We start from the raw sequence: 12896 nt of genomic DNA on the forward strand, positions 1-12896 counted from the left end.
GCAACATCATTAGCATAATAATCATAATAATAATGAAATGCTAAACATCAACAAGTATAAACCATGGTTAACCAAAAATCACAAGGGAATGACCTCGCGAACAAGTCATCGGTGTTCATAACAACCGTTAGCGCCCAAAGACGGCTATGGTATGCTTACCCCGAGGTGTCCAAAAAATGGCTATGGTATCATCCTCAAGTGTTCCAAAACGGCTATGACATCACTTGATCAACGTGTGAGTAAGAACCGGCTATTCGGTTAGCGCCCAAAAACAGCTATGGTATGCTAACCCCGAGGTGTCCCAAAACGGCTATGGTATCACCCCAAAGTGTTCCAAAACGGCTATGGTATCACTTAATAACGGCTATTACTCACAACCATGTGTAAAAAAAGGCTATGTGCACAATTAATACGAGCAAATAAATCATATACATACATACATACATAAATATTCCACTCACCTTATCGTCTTTGTGAGATTTCCAACAACAACTTGCAAACCTTCAAAGCAAGTCACCTAATACAATTAATGCCCAATTAATACACATAACAAGTTGGACTATTTACCAACTAACCTCACTAGTGCATTTATGACCCAAAAGGGTATTTATGACCCATTTGCACTAGAATCACCCAACAAGGTCAAAGTCCACAACTAATCACTAAAAGCTAGTGATTAAAGTCCAATAACACCAACTAACACAAAGATAGGGTATTTTCATACCCAATTTAACCCACTAGGTCAAACTTACCCATTTGACCCATTCAAGTCAACCATGAACCCCAATAATAAATCTTTCACTAACAATACAAGTGAGCTAGTGATTTTTACAACAAGATCGCATCATAAACCCTAGGTTAACAATATCAACTCTAGTTTATAAATCTTTGAGTTTCCAAACAACAATTTTACCCAAGTTCACCCATTTAACAAGAAAATGGGTCTTACACCCAAACCCATAACTAAATCACTAGTCATAAATCAATTAAGAGTTGAAACTCGGAATTAACACTTACCACTACTATCAAAACATAGCTAGAGACGTAGTGAACAACTTTAATACCTGGACTCGGACAAGATTTGGTCTCTTTCTTCCCCAAAATGAGCTCTCCTTCTCTAAAATCCTAACTCTCTCTCTAGAATGAAATTGTGTAGGTGAAAGAGTAAGAAATGAGATAAGGATAAGCTTTGGGTCAGTTCTTATGGCCTCAAACCGTCCACAATGTGAAAAGACCATTACACCCTCAAAAGTAGCATTAAAAATCAAATGTAATACCAGATCTGCTCGCGGGTCGCGTTTCGCGACACCCCATCGCGATTCGCGATAACCAAAACGCGATACCCCTTACCAAAACGCGATAGGTTGGTCAGGGATGGGGTTTTTGAGTTGTCGCGTTTCAAGCATACTTGTCGCGTATCGCGACACACCAAAACGCGATACACCACCTCTAAACGCGACAGATTACCAGATTTCACCCCAAACTCAATTTCAAACCATTTTAAGTCATATGTAACTATGTAGATGCGTTTTAAAGATTAATTACGTACCTTTGGACTACGTGAGATGTCCCATGCGATGTAACTTAGGAAAACGGGTGTTACAACTCTCCCCCACTTGAATCGGAGCGCATCTTCACGATCCAAGCCGTATGACAAGCTGGAAGATACACCAAATTAAACTCTTCGGGTTCCCATGTAAACTCGGAACCCTTTCGATGTCGTCAATGCACTTTGTAAGTTCTAACTTCTTTGTTTCGCAACATCTTACTTTCTCATTTAGTATTGCAATCGGCTCTTCAACATACTCCAACTTGTTGTTCAACACAATCTCGTCTAAAGGAACCCACGCCAAGTCGTCCGCTAGACACTTACAAAGATGGGAAACATGAAATGTGTTATGGATCCTCGCAAGTTCTTCGGGCAACTCCAAACGATACGCCACTTCACCAACTCGAGCTAAAACTCGGAAAGGTCCAATAAACCGAGGAGCAAGTTTCCCTCATTTTTAGAACCGTATAATACCCTTCCATGGCCAAACCTTAAGCATCACCATATCACCTTCTTAAAATTCGATCGGTCACCTACGTTTATCCGCATAAGACTTTTCTCTATCTTGCGCTGCTTTCAAACGAGCCCGAATCATTTCGATCTTACTATTAGTCTCTAATACCAAGTCGGTGCTCCCGACTTCCCTTTGACCCACTTCACCCTAACAAATCGGGGTTCGACACCTTCTACCATATAACATCTCATATGGTGGCATTCCAATACTAGTATAAAAACTATTATTGTACGAGAATTCCACCAATGGTAAATGTTCGTCCCAACTACCTCCAAAATCAATCACGCACGCCCGTAACATGTCTTTCAAGGTTTGATTAGTACGTTCGGTTTGACCATCCGTTTGAGGATGATATACCGTGCTCATGTTCAACCTTGTACCCATGTCTTCATGCAACTTTTTCCAAAACCGAGATGTAAAACGGGTGTCTCGATCCGAAACAATAGACACGGGAGCTCCATGTCTCGCCACCACTTCCCTAAGGAACAACTTTGAAAGTGCCTTCGACGTAATCGCTTCACGAATCGGAAGGAACAAGGCACTCTTCGTCAATCGATCGACAATCACCCAAATAGTATCATATTGGGTTCTCGCCGTCTTTGGCAACTTTGTAATAATGTCCATGGTAATATGCTCCCACTTCCACTTCAGGATTTCTAAAGGTTGCAACTTATTATAAGGTTTTTGATGTTCGGCTTTTACTTGCAAACACGTAACGCATTGTTCAACATACTTAACCACATCACATTTCATTCCGGGCCACCAATACTCTTTCTTCAAATCAAGGTACATTTTCGTTGCACCCGGATGAATGTAATACTTTGACTTGTGCACTTCATCAAGAAGCACTTTTCGGTAATCTCCCATCTTTGGCACCCACACTCTATTTTGAAAGGACAACAACCCGTGAAGGCCTAATTGAATAGATTCCGTTTATCCCTTGATTCTCTCCTCATGCTTGTTATTAACGATGGCTTCGATTTGAATCTCCCCAAGCTTTACTAGGAAATTGTTAGTAATAGTCATGCGTAACGATCCTACTCGCATCGCCGGATGTTGACTCTTTCGGCTCAACGCATCCGCGACCACATTCGCCTTACCCGGATGGTAAAGTATCTCGCAATCATAATCCTTTACCACATCCATCCACCTACGTTGACGATAGTTCAAATCTCGTTGATCAAAATCATGTTTCAAACTCTTGTGATCTGAATAAATCGTACACTTGACACCATACAAGTAATGGCGCCAAATTTTCAAAGCATGGACCATCGCCGCTAATTTGAGATCATGCGTCGGGTAATTCTTTTCATGTTCCTTTAATTGCCTAGAGGCGTAAGCGATCTCTTTACCCCGTTGCATTAGAACACACCCGATCCCAATTAATGAGGCATCATAATAAACTGTCTTATCTTCTACACCTTCCGGCAACACCAAAACCGGAGCTTGACACAATTTCTCTTTCAACAATTAGAAAGCAATCTCTTGATCATTTTCCCAATTAAACCTCGTGTTCTTCCTCGTCAACTTTGTCAATGGGGAGGCGATCTTAGAAAAGTCTTGGATAAACCGACGATAATAACCGGCCAATCCGAGAAAGCTTCGAATTTTCGTAGGTGTAGTCGGTTGTCCCCAACTCTTTACCGTCTCTATCTTCCCCGGATCTACTTGAATGCCTTCTTTATTCACAATATGGCCAAGGAATTGCACTTCTCTTAGCCAAAATTCACACTTGGAGAATTTAGCATACAACTTCTCCTTTCTCAACATTTTCAACACCTCGCGCAAATGGTGTTCATGTTCCTTCATACTCTTGGAATAGACAAGTATGTCGTCAATGAACACAATTATCGACTTGTCCAACATAGGTTGGCACACTCGGTTCATAAGATCTATGAATGCCGCTGGTGCATTCGTAAGACCGAAGGGCATAACTACAAATTCAAAATTCCCGTAACGAGTTCAAAAGGCCGTTTTCTCAATATCTTCTTCACGAACCAACTTTTGGTGATAACCGGACCGTAAGTCAATTTTATAAAAGTAAGTCGCGCCTTGGAGTTGGTCAAAAAATCGTCGATCCTAGGCAATGGATAACAATTTTGATCGTCAATTTTTTCAACTCCCGATAGTCAATGCACATCCGCATACTACCATCTTTCTTCTTCACGAATAAAACCGGAGCGCCCCATGGCAAAGCACTCGGTCGAATAAAGTCCTTTTCAAGCAACTCTTGGGTTTGGTTTATCAATTCTTGCATTTCCGTTGGTTCTAAATGATAAGGAGTCTTAGCAATGGGATTAGCTCCCGGAATCAACTCAATGCGAAATTCAACTTATCTTTCCACCGGAACACCAGGTAACTCATCCGGAAATAGATCTTCAAATTCGCTAACCACTGAAATTTCACGAATGGATGGTGGCTCTTCACGAGTATCAACTACATGGGCAAGAAAAACCATGCCACCACTATTGAGGAAACGACGCGCCCGTGCATAAGTGCATAATGGCACAACTCTTCTCCGTTTCTCGCCATGAATAATTAACTCTTCCCCACTTGGGGTCTTCACACGAATAAACTTTTCATGGCATGCAATATCGGCTCTATGACGATCGAGCCAATCCGTACCAATGACAATATCAAACTCACCCAAAGTCATCGGAATGAGATCGATTTTAAAGGTTTCGGCACCAAACACAACATTACAATCTTTACAGACATCGACCACTAGCACCGTCTTGCCATCCGCTATTTCGACTTCTACCGGATGACTTAATTTAGCTAGCGGCTTCGTAAGCTTAGCACAAAACTCGGAGACGCAAACGATAAATTAACACCGCTATCGAATAGTATCCTTGCCGGATTAGAGTTAACAATGAAAGTACCTGAGACAACTTCGTTGGATCGTTTGGCTTCATCATTAGTCATCAAATAATTTCGTCCCCTAGCCGTACCCGCCACCTTCTCTAGCTTCTTCACTTAGTCACCTAACAATTCGGGACATTCCGACTTCCGGTGCCCGCTTTTTGACAATTAAAGCACGTGACCGTCTTACTCAAACAATCGCTGGTGAAATGACCCTTCTTCCCGTAACTATAACACGTAGGTGTAAAAGTATTCGAACCACTTCTTTTCACACTTCCGATGCTTTCAGACATACCTTTGTTTTTCTTTTTGGAGTAACTAGATCCTTCAAATTTTCTCTTACTCGACACATAACCAACCAGACTCAGAGCTTGCGCTTCAAACCCTTTTGCAACCACCAAGAGCTTAGCAAAAGTCTCAACATGACCAATACTAATCTTACCCTTCAAATCTTCTCTAAGAGTCACATGAAAATCTTCCATCAACAATTGGTCATTCCCTACATACTCGGGGCAAAAACGCGCTTTGGCGAGAAAGTTGGTTTTAAGAGTGTTTAGGTCCAAAGACCCTTGACGCATGTTTCTTAACTCGTTGCGCAATTTAGAAAGATCCGCTTGCGTACGATACTCAAGGAAAAACTCTTTCTTGAACTCTTCCCATAGACAAACCTACAAAAGCCGCGTCACCCACCATGTCAATTTTACCATCAAGCCAATATTTAGCATGGCCCCTCAACAAACTAGTGGCAAGCCTTGTCTTCTTTTCAGGTGGGCACTCGCTAGTGCGAAAACAACCTTCAACATCGGAGATCCAATTCGTACTTTTAATGGGGTCGGGATCCCCGGAAAAGTGAGGAGGCTTAATCGCCATAAAGTTTTTATAGCTAAACACCATCTCTCCCCCATTTTGAGGTTTAGGAAACCTCCTTTCAACTTCTTCTTTCACGAAATCGGCCATTTGTTCTCGAATCAAATCGACCACATGTTCCGAAACTGACTCTTCAAGTATTTGCTTAACTTTTCGGGAGAAAATCGAGACGTAGTTTTCTAGAGCGGCCTCTATTTTGGTGGTCATTTCATCTTCTTCAACATATTGAGTACCACCACCATTGTTTGTCTCCGTTCCATTTCTCATCTTCATTCTAAAGATCGAAACGGATTAGACATCACTAACAAAACATTATATATATATATATATATATATATATATATATATATATATATATATATATATATATATATATATATATATATATATATATATATATATATATATATATATATATATATATATATATTTCCGCACGCACATCACACCTAGCTCAATACTTGTCGCACGTCCTTACTTGACTTGACTTGCAACCGTAATAGTAGTCGCGACTCACTATTACGCTCGCACGCCGTGCCACGCTCAAATGTACCACAACCATCTTGCTTGATGTCCAAAAAAATAACGCATGATTAGTAACATCATAACATAGCATAGTTACTCCACATATTCACCAAGGCATTAATCGCATATAATCTCATAACAAAAGCTAGTATCGTCAAATCGTACAACTAGCAACATCATTAGCATAATAATCATAATAATAATGAAATGCTAAACATAGCATAGTTAGTCCACATATTCACCAAGGCATTAATCGCATATAATCTCATAACAAAAGCTAGTATCGTCAAATCGTACAACTAGCAACATCATTAGCATAATAATCATAATAATAATGAAATGCTAAACATCAACAAGTATAAACCATGGTTAACCAAAAATCACAAGGGAATGACCTCGCGAACAAGTCATCGGTGTTCATAACAACCGTTAGCGCCCAAAAATGGCTATGGTATGCTAAACCCGAGGTGTCCCAAAAACGGCTATGGTATCACCCCCAAGTGTTCCAAAACGGCTATGGCATCACTTGATCAACGTGTGAGTAAGAACCAGCTATTCGGTTAGCGCCCAAAAATGGCTATGGTATGCTAAACCCGAGGTGTCCCAAAACGGCTATGGTATCACCCCAAAGTGTTCCAACGGCTATGGAATCACTTAATAACGGCTATTACTCACAACCATGTGCACAAAAAGGCTATGTGCACAATTAATACGGGAAAATAAATCATATACATACATACATAAATATTTCACTCACCTTATCGTCTTTGTGAGATTTCTAACAACAACTTGCAAACTATGATGACCCGGAAAATTTCGACTTATTTTAGTCAAATCTTTATACGATTGAAAATTTCTGACACGATAAGCAAAACTTGTTATTATGAGTTTTAAACTTTTAAATGTAAGACCCGAATCCAAATTGTACCTTTTATATATAAATAAAAGAAGCTGGAATCTGCGAAACAGGAAGTGCGCGGCACGCGTATCGAGCTGACAGCTCACTCGTTTCTTTTAGATATTTTAAAGGGGCATTTTGGTAGTTTCACATGTTGGACAAGTTTAAGGCCCCAAGATCAATTTGGTGGGTGCCATAACTTCATTTTCATCTACCTTATCACTTCCACATTCAATTTAGAGAGAGAGTAAGGTTTTAGTGAGAGAAAGCTCACTTTGAGGAAGAAGAAGAAGGAATCTTGCCTAAGCTCGAGTTTTAAAGTTGTTCATCTAGCCCCTAGCTACGTTTGGAGTGTGGTGGTAAGTCATAATATTGATTTCCTTATTTTAATTTGTTTAAGGGTTAGGGTTTTGGGTTAGTTGTAGTGACCCGAACTTTTCCATGTTTATATATATTAATTGAGATTGATGTTTACATGATTAAATGTTTCCAACATGTTAAGCAATCAAACTTGTTAAGACTTGATTAATTGAAATAGGTTTCATATAGACAATTGACCACCCAAGTTGACCGGTGATTCACGAACGTTAAAACTTGTAAAAAAACTATATGATGACATATATATGGTTATATATATAGTTAACATGATATTATGATAATTAAACATATCATTAATTATATTAACAATGAACTACATATGTAAAAACAAGACTACTAACTTAATGATTTTGAAACGAGACATATATGTAACGTTTATCGTTGTAACGACATTTAATGTATATATATCATATTAAGAGATATTCGTACATCATAATATCATGATAATATAATAATTTAAAATCTCTTTTGTTATTATAAACATTGGGTTAACAACATTTAACAAGATCGTTAACCTAAAGGTTTCAAAACAACACTTACATGTAACGACTAACGATGACTTAACGACTCAGTTAAAATGTATATACATGTAGTGTTTTAATATGTATTTATACACTTTTGAAAGACTTCAATACACTTATCAAAATACTTCTACTTAACAAAAATGCTTACAATTACATTCTCGTTCAGTTTCATCAACAATTCTACTCGTATGCACCCGTATTCGTACTCGTACAATACACAGCTTTTAGATGTATGTACTATTGGTATATACACTCCAATGATCAGCTCTTAGCAGCCCATGTGAGTCACCTAACACATGTGGGAACCATCATTTGGCAACTAGCATGAAATATCTCATAAGATTACAAAAATATGAGTAATCATTCATGACTTATTTACATGAAAACAAAATTACATATCCTTTATATCTAATCCATACACCAACGACCAAAAACACCTACAAACACTTTCATTCTTCAATTTTCTTCATCTAATTGAACTCTCTCAAGTTCTATCTTCAAGTTCTAAGTGTTCTTCATAAATTCCAAAAGTTCTAGTTTCATAAAATCAAGAATACTTTCAAGTTTGCTAGCTCACTTCCAATCTTGTAAGGTGATCATCCAACCTCAAGAAATCTTTGTTTCTTACAGTAGGTTATCATTCTAATACAAGGTAATAATCATATTCAAACTTTGGTTCAATTTCTATAACTATAACAATCTTATTTCAAGTGATGATCTTACTTGAACTTGTTTTCGTGTCATGATTTTGCTTCAAGAACTTTGAGCCATCCAAGGATCCATTGAAGCTAGATCCATTTTTCTCTTTTCCAGTAGGTTCATCCAAGGAACTTAAGGTAGTAATGATGTTCATAACATCATTCGATTCATACATATAAAGCTATCTTATTCGAAGGTTTAAACTTGTAATTACTAGAACATAGTTTAGTTAATTCTAAACTTGTTCGCAAACAAAAGTTAATCCTTCTAACTTGACTTTTAAAATCAACTAAACACATGTTCTATATCTATATGATATGCTAACTTAATGATTTAAAACCTGGAAACACGAAAAACACCGTAAAACCGGATTTACGCCGTCGTAGTAACACCGCGGGCTGTTTTGGGTTAGTTAATTAAAAACTATGATAAACTTTGATTTAAAAGTTGTTATTCTGAGAAAATGATTTTTATTATGAACATGAAACTATATCCAAAAATTATGGTTAAACTCAAAGTGGAAGTATGTTTTCTAAAATGGTCATCTAGACGTCGTTCTTTCGACTGAAATGACTACCTTTACAAAAACGACTTGTAACTTATTTTTCCGACTAGAAACCTATACTTTTTTTGTTTAGATTCATAAAATAGAGTTCAATATGAAACCATAGCAATTTGATTCACTCAAAACGGATTTAAAATGAAGAAGTTATGGGTAAAACAAGATTGGATAATTTTTCTCATTTTAGCTACGTGAAAATTGGTAACAAATCTATTCCAACCATAACTTAATCAACTTGTATTATATATTATGTAATCTTGAGATACCATAGACACGTATACAATGTTTCGACCTATCATGTCGACACATCTATATATATTTCGGAACAACCATAGACACTCTATATGTGAATGTTGGAGTTAGCTATACAGGGTTGAGGTTGATTCCAAAATATATATAGTTTGAGTTGTGATCAATACTGAGATACGTATACACTGGGTCGTGGATTGATTCAAGATAATATTTATCGATTTATTTCTGTACATCTAACTGTGGACAACTAGTTGTAGGTTACTAACGAGGACAGCTGACTTAATAAACTTAAAACATCAAAATATATTAAAAGTGTTGTAAATATATTTTGAACATACTTTGATATATATGTATATATTGTTATAGGTTCGTGAATCAACCAGTGGCCAAGTCTTACTTCCCGACGAAGTAAAAATATGTGAAAGTGAGTTATAGTCCCACTTTTAAAATCTAATATTTTTGGGATGAGAATACATGCAGGTTTTATAAATGATTTACAAAATAGACACAAGTACGTGAAACTACATTCTATGGTTGAATTATCGAAATCGAATATGCCCCTTTTTATTAAGTCTGGTAATCTAAGAATTAGGGAACAGACACCCTAATTGACGCGAATCCTAAAGATAGATCTATTGGGCCTAACAAACCCCATCCAAAGTACCGGATGCTTTAGTACTTCGAAATTTATATCATATCCGAAGGGTGTCCCGGAATGATGGGGATATTCTTATATATGCATCTTGTTATTGTCGGTTACCAGGTGTTCACCATATGAATGATTTTTATCTCTATGTATGGGATGTGTATTGAAATATGAAATCTTGTGGTCTATTGTTACGATTTGATATATATAGGTTAAACCTATAACTCACCAACATTTTTGTTGACGTTTTAAGCATGTTTATTCTCAGGTGATTATTAAGAGCTTCCGCTGTCGCATACTTAAATAAGGACAAGATTTGGAGTCCATGCTTGTATGATATTGTGTAAAAACTGCATTCAAGAAACTTATTTTGTTGTAACATATTTGTATTGTAAACCATTATGTAATGGTCGTGTGTAAACAGGATATATTAGATTATCATTATTTGATAATCTACGTAAAGCTTTTTAAACCTTTATTGATAAAATAAAGGTTATAGTTTGTTTAAAAATGAATGCAGTCTTTGAAAAACGTCTCATATAGAGGTCAAAACCTCGCAACGAAATCAATTAATATGGAACGTTTTTAATCAATAAGAACGGGACATTTCAGTTGGTATCCGAGCGTTGGTCTTAGAGAACCAGAAAATTTGCATTAGTGTGTCTTATCGAGTTTGTTAGGATGCATTAGTGAGTCTGGACTTCGACCGTGTTTTCTTTAAAAATGATTGCTTAACATTTTTGTTGGAAACTATATATTTTTAACATATGAATATTATGTGATATATTAATCTCTTAACGTGTTTGATATTATGTGATAGATGTCTACCTCTAGAACAAGTCCCATTGACTCACCTAATAATAATGAAGAGTCAAATGTAAATTGGAATAATTTGTGGACTGATTCACAAGTTCCCGAAGAGGAACCGGAAGAAGAGTCGGAACCGGAAGAAGAATCGGAACCGGAAGAAGAATCGGAACCGGATGAAGAAATAGAACCGGTGGGGGAAATAATAAAACGGTTAAGTAAAAGAAAATCCTCAACCAACCGACCAAAGTTAATTATGGTCAATGGTGTTTCCGCCAAGGAAGCAAAATATTGGGAGGATTACCAATTCTCCGATGAATCGGATTCCGACGAGAATTCCGATGATGTTATAGAAATTACCCCAACTGAATTTAAAAAGGCAAAAGAAAATAATAAGGGAAAGGGCATAAAAATAGAGAAATCTAATTCCAACCCCGATGAACTTTATATGTATCGTCAACCCCCGAAGTCCTTAAGTTGTAACAATGACCCGGGAACCTCTAAACCACCAGGTTTTTCTAAACCAATGTGGACAACGACGGTTCGTATTAGGGGAACATCATATATCCCTAGAAACTTGGCAAAACGAACCAAAACCGAAGAAGAAGAAACGAGCGAGTCGGAATAAGATAGTTGTATTCGTGTGGTGTAATATATGGAATATAGTGTTCTTATGCTTTATGATATATGTAAAAATTGCTTGTATTAATAAGTATTTTTTTTTTTATGAATCTAACTCTTGTCTATTTTACAGTTTAAAAATACAAAATGGATAGACAACCCAATATTTTAAGAGACCTACCCGGAGACATGATTGATGAAATCTTGTCTAGAGTCGGCCAGAATTCTTCGGCACAACTATTTAAGGCGAGATCAGTTTGTAAGACATTCGAAGAACGTTCCAAGAATGTCTTGGTTTATAAGAGACTTTCGTTTGAAAGATGGGGGATATCACATTGGGAAACCCATAAGTTACGATGTGTTTACTTTGACGCATATATTGCGGGGAACCCAAATGCTATTTTACGCAACGGGTTAAGAAATTATTTTGACTCAATATATCCGAATATTGGACTTCGTGATTTAGAAAAAGCGGCTAACATGCAACATAAAGAAGCATGTTATGCTTACGGATTAGTAATGTTCGCTTCTCACCAAAGTGAGAACAAGAACATCGGGCTACAACTATTAAACAAAACGTTTCCACAAGTGACGGAGTCGGTAATTGGGGTAAGAAATGAGGTTTTTAGATTATTACGGGACTGTTGGACATTACGTAACCCTCGTCCCTTTGATGACGTTACAACACGCTGTCTTATCAACGGCCATAACGGTTATGTTGCACAAGACCAAGGATGGGAAGTAGTCCTAGTAAAACCAGAATGCATGACTTGTTTCTGGACGTATGAATTACGTGTATTTATTACCTTTGCTGAACGACTTGTGTACTAGCTAGAATTGTCTTCACAACTATCTTGTATCAAAGTTATTGTGTGCTATATTTCATGCTTTATGTAAAATAAGCGGTATTGTAAGTTTGTAAAATATTGTATAAAAGTTTGAACGCGAAATATTATTATAATCAGTTTTTCATATAGAATTGTAGTAGTTGAATTGTATATTAGCTACTAAGTATGAACTTAACGGGTAGGTACTACCCGAATTTAAACTTATAAAACGCTAATATGAAGAAAAAGCTTTTATAAATGAGTTCATATTATGCTACGAAATACTATTAACTACTCTTAATATTCTGTATGATTAACTTGTTCCATTTAACTATTTTGAAGGAAATGGCACCGACTACTCGACA

The sequence above is a fragment of the Rutidosis leptorrhynchoides genome, chromosome 4, assembly GCF_046630445.1.
Source record: "Rutidosis leptorrhynchoides isolate AG116_Rl617_1_P2 chromosome 4, CSIRO_AGI_Rlap_v1, whole genome shotgun sequence".
In the NCBI taxonomy this organism is placed as follows: domain Eukaryota; kingdom Viridiplantae; phylum Streptophyta; class Magnoliopsida; order Asterales; family Asteraceae; genus Rutidosis; species Rutidosis leptorrhynchoides.